The sequence below is a fragment of the Carlito syrichta genome, unplaced genomic scaffold, assembly GCF_000164805.1.
Source record: "Carlito syrichta isolate Samal-C Ts95f unplaced genomic scaffold, Tarsius_syrichta-2.0.1 Scaffold304493, whole genome shotgun sequence".
Lineage (NCBI taxonomy): Eukaryota > Metazoa > Chordata > Mammalia > Primates > Tarsiidae > Carlito > Carlito syrichta.
In genome coordinates, this window is record NW_007248589.1 from 174314 (window position 1) to 179290 (window position 4977).

Consider the following 4977-nt stretch of genomic DNA (forward strand, 5'->3'; position numbering starts at 1 on the left):
CGCCATGCCCCTCACCCGGAGCCAGGCTTGTGGAGCACCCCCTGTGTATGGGGAGGTGGTGGCCGCTGCTACGGACACCATCACCAGCTCCCTCCCTTCCTGGGTTCCCTTCTTTCCTGGGCGACCTCCAAGCTGCAGGCCTCAGCAGCTGCAGATAAAGGTCTACTGGAGTGGTGAGATGGCACCACCTGCTGGGGATCCAGGGTAACAACATCAAAACGGGAATGACAGATGCTCTTCCTCCTTGATAAATAGACAAGGCCAGATATCAGTAATAGACTGGGCAGGGAGCCCATATCTGAACTGTTCTTCACAACAGGCCAGGGGCAACTGACCCTAACTGTGAACAATTCTACCAGCCTGAAAAGACAGCTAGAAATCAGAGCAGAAAGGACACTGGACTTAAAGGACAAGTCTCAGAGTGTGCTTGGTTGGTTCTGTTAGTTTACTGACTTCATTCTATTCCCTTTTTTGTTTTGTTCTTGTTTTTTGATTTTTTTCTCTGTAAACCCCATCTTTGCATAGAGGAATAGCACACCAATAAGGAGGTTAGTTAGCTTGTACGTTAGCATCATTTTTTAGTTTTTTATATGGTTGTTGGTTAGTTTTTAGTCGTGGTTTGTGTTTTTCTTTTTATTTGTTTCAGTATTTGTGTCTTTTCTCACTTGCTAGTCGGTAGACTCATCTGTTTTCCCTCTTACTCCTCTCTCTCTCCACCCCCCACTGCCTGCTCCATTCTCTTCCCTCTGTTAACCAAATATTGCTTTCAGGGAGTAAACCTACAATCCCACTGCATGGACAGATTCCAAGGCAGTGGGAAGTGGGTTTCAGATTATCCATACACCTGTTGGCAGATACTGGGATGTGCAGAGAGATTCTGAATCACAGCTCACCCCTTAATCAAATCTCAAAACTACAAAAAGGACTGCCCTCAACCTACAGTGCACCTCCAGAACTGAACAAAGCAAGAGAAAATACATTAGGAAGAATAGGAGATTGAACAAACAGAAGTCAAAGCAACCCTTCCACCCCTGAATAACAGAATTAAAGAAGACAGGAAAGTGGAGGGAAGGGAAAAAGTAGGGAGGAAAAATCCGCACAAATGAAGAAAAACCAAAAGAAGAATATAGGGCTCACACAGACCCCTGGGAGGTCAGACACTGAGAAAACAGACTTCAGAACACAAACAATGAAGAGCCCCCAGAATGACTGGTCACATCCAACAAACCCAGACATCAAGACACTAATAGAGAAAATAAAAAAAATTGAGGAGAGACAAGAGGAAAATAGGAAAGAGCTGATGACAGAAGTAACAGCAGTAAAGAATACTGTGATGGAAAAAAATAACAACTAATAAGCATGGAAACCAGAATTAGCCAAGCAGAAAGCTTGAAGACCAAAATACAGAACTAACCCAAACGGTCAAAAACATAGAAAAGAAGCTTAAAACGACAGAACAAAACCTTCAAGAGATGAATGATTACTTCAAGAGACCCAATCTAAGAGTAATTGGTCTTCCTGAGGCAGAGAGAGATTCAGAGGCCACACTGAAACAAACATTTCATGAAATCATTAAAGAAAACTTCCCTCATCTCATCAGTAATACAAAAATTCAAACACAAGAGATTCAGAGAACCCCTGCAAGACAACAAACAAGAAGACCAACTCCTAGACACATAATAATTTGCCTAAACAAAGTAGGTATAAAAGAAAAAGTCCTAAAGGCAGCAAGAGAAAAAGGTCAAACTACATACCAGGGAAAACCAATTAGAATAGCAGCAGATTTATCTACAGAAACCCTCCAGGCTAGGAGAGCTTGGAGTCCTATCTTCAAAGTTCTAAAAGATAAACAATCTCAACCAAGAATAACCTACCCAGCCAAGCTAAGCTTCATCAGTGAGGGAGAATTGAAATCTTTCCCAGATATCCAATCCCTAAGAACCTACGCTGCCACCAGAACACCTCTACAAGAAATACTTAAGAATGTACTGAACACAGAAGAAAAGGAAAAAAGAACAACAACGTTCTTCACAAGAGTACAGACAAAAGATTAAAAACACATATGAACCAACTCCAAAACCAAAAGAAACACAACAAACAAACAGGAACAACAACTCTGTAAGAACCTTATGACAGGGTTCAACTCTCACATTTCAATAATTAACCTAAATGTGAATGGACTAAATGCACCACTGAAAAGACATAGAATGGCAATATGGATAAAATATCACCAGGCAACAATTTATTGCCTTCAAGAGACTCATCTCACTAGAAAGGACACTCACAGACTCAAAGTAAGAGGATGGGAAACAAACTTTCAGGCAAAAGGAACACAAAAGAAAGGAGGAGTCGAGATCTTAATTTCAGACAAAATACCCTCTAAGCTATCAAAAATTGAAAAAGATACAGAAGGCCACTACATAATGATAAAAGGTTCAAAACATCAACAAGAAATATCCATCTTAAACATATATGCACCCAACATAGGAGCGCCAACTTTCATAAAGCACCTTCTACGCAAACTCAAAAAAGATATCAACTCTAACACTATCATAGCTGGGGACTTCAATACCCGACTCACAACCCTAGACAGACCATCAGGACAAAAAATCAGCAACAAGATCTGGAACCTCAATGTGACTCTTGACCAAATGGACTTAATTGATACCTACAGAATACTCCATCCAATGTACGACCACAGAATATACATTCTACTCATCACCACATGGAACGTACTCTAAGATCGACCACATACTTGGCCATAAATCAAGCATAAGCAAATTTTAAAAGATAGAAATTTTACCATGCACCTTTTCGGACCACACTGGAATAAAAATAAACATCAACACCAACAAGGTTCCCCCAAAACCCACAAAGACATGGACACTAGACAACATGATCCTAAACAACTCCTGGGTCAATGATGAAATCAAAACAGAGATCAAAAGATACCTGGAAACAAATGAAAATGAAGAAACATCTTACCAAAATCTCTGGGATGCCATGAAAGCTGTAGTAAGAGGGGAATTTATATCTCTACAAATGCACATGAAGAAAATGGAAGGATCACAAATTAACAGCCTAACAAGCCACCTAAGAAAGCTAGAAAAGCAAGACCATCAAAACCCTAACTTCAGCAGAAGGATCCAGATCACCAAAATAAAAGCCCAAATCAAGGAAATAGAACACACACACAAAAAAAAAATCAATGAAACAAAAAGCTGGTTCTTTGAAGGGATAAACAAGATCGATGATCCCCTAGCTAGATTGACCAAGAAAAAGACAGAAAAAGCCCAAATAAGCATAATCAGAAACACAAAAGATGAAATCACATTTGACCCTGAAGAAATACAAAAGATCATTAGAGACTATGTACACTTGTATGGACACAAACTTGAAAACCTTAAAGAAATGGAGGACTTTCTGATATCACACAACCTGCCTAGGTTGAAACAAGAACAAATTGAGACCCTAAATAGAACAATAGCAATCAAGGAAATTGACTACATAATAAGAAAACTACCTACAAAAAAAAGCCCTGGACCAGATGGCTTTCCAGCAGAATTCTACAAGACATTTAAGGAGGAGCTGAAACCAATCCTACTGAAGGTATTCCAGGCGACTGAGAAAGATGAAACTCTCCCCAAATCATTTTACGAAGCTAACATCACATTGATACCCAAGCCAGGTAAAGACCCAATAAAGAAAGAGACTACAGGCCAATATCTTTGATGAACATAGATGCTAAAATTCTCAACAAGATCCCAGCAAACTGAATTCAACAACACATCTCAAAAATCATCCATCAAGACCAAGTAGGCTTCATCCCTGGGATGTAAGGCTGGTTCAACATTCATAAAACCATAAATGTAATTAAATACATCAACAGATGTCAAAACAAAAACCACATGATTATATCATTAGACACAGAAAAAACTTCTGATAAAATCCAGCACCCCTTCTTGATAAAAACTCTCGAACATCTAGGCCTACATGGAACATACCTCAAAATAGTAAAAGCCATCTATGAGAAACCCACAACCAGCATACTCCTAAATGGACAAAAATTGGAAACTTTTCACCTGAAAACTCGAACAAGACAAGGATGCCCACTCTCACCCCTCCTGTTCAATATAGTATTAGAAGTCCTGACTAGAGCAATCAGAGAAGAGAAGGAAATCAAGGGCATCCAAATAGGAAAAGAGGAAGTCAAGTTATCTCTCTTTGCAGATGACATGATTGTGTACCTTGAAAACCCAAGAGAATCTGTCAAAAACCTCCTTACACTGATAAAGGACTTTGGAAAGTCTCAGGGTATAAAAATAAGTGTTCAAAAGACAATAGCATTTCTTTACACCAATAATAAACAGAAACCGAAATAAAAAGCACAATTCCATTCACAAAAGTCACACACAAAAAAATGAAATACCTTGGCATCTTCCTAACCAGAAATGTGAAAGACCTTTACAATGAAAACTACAAAACACTGCTCAAAGAAATCAAAGAAGACACAAACAATTAGAAAAATATTCCATGCTCATGGATTGGAAGAACCAACATTGTGAAGATGTCCATCCTACCTAAGGCAATCTACAGATTTAATGCAATACTCATCAAATTACTAGCAACATTCTTCTCAGAGCTAGAAAAAACAATACAGGAATCCACATGGAAACACAAAATGACCAAGAATAGCCAGAACAATCCTCAGCAAAAAAAAACAAAGCCGGAGGTATCACATTACCAGACTTCAAACTTTACTATAAAGCTACAATAAACAAAACAGTTTGGTATTGGTACAGGAACAGGCATATAGACCAATGGAATAGAACTGAGATTCCAGAAGCAAAAACCTCAATTTCTCAACCAACTCATCTTTGACAAAGCCTCCACCACTTACCACTGGGGAGAGGAGAACCTATTCAGTAAATGGTGCTGGGAAAACTGGCTGACCACATGCAGAAGACTCAAACAAGA

General features: G+C 39.1%; 1 protein-coding gene across 2 annotated transcripts in view; it reads right to left on the reverse strand.

Annotated features, from left to right (window-relative positions):
- The window catches only part of SMC5 (structural maintenance of chromosomes 5), a 123578-nt gene that overhangs the window by 88171 nt on the left and 30430 nt on the right, over positions 1 to 4977 (reverse strand). The window lies entirely within an intron of this gene.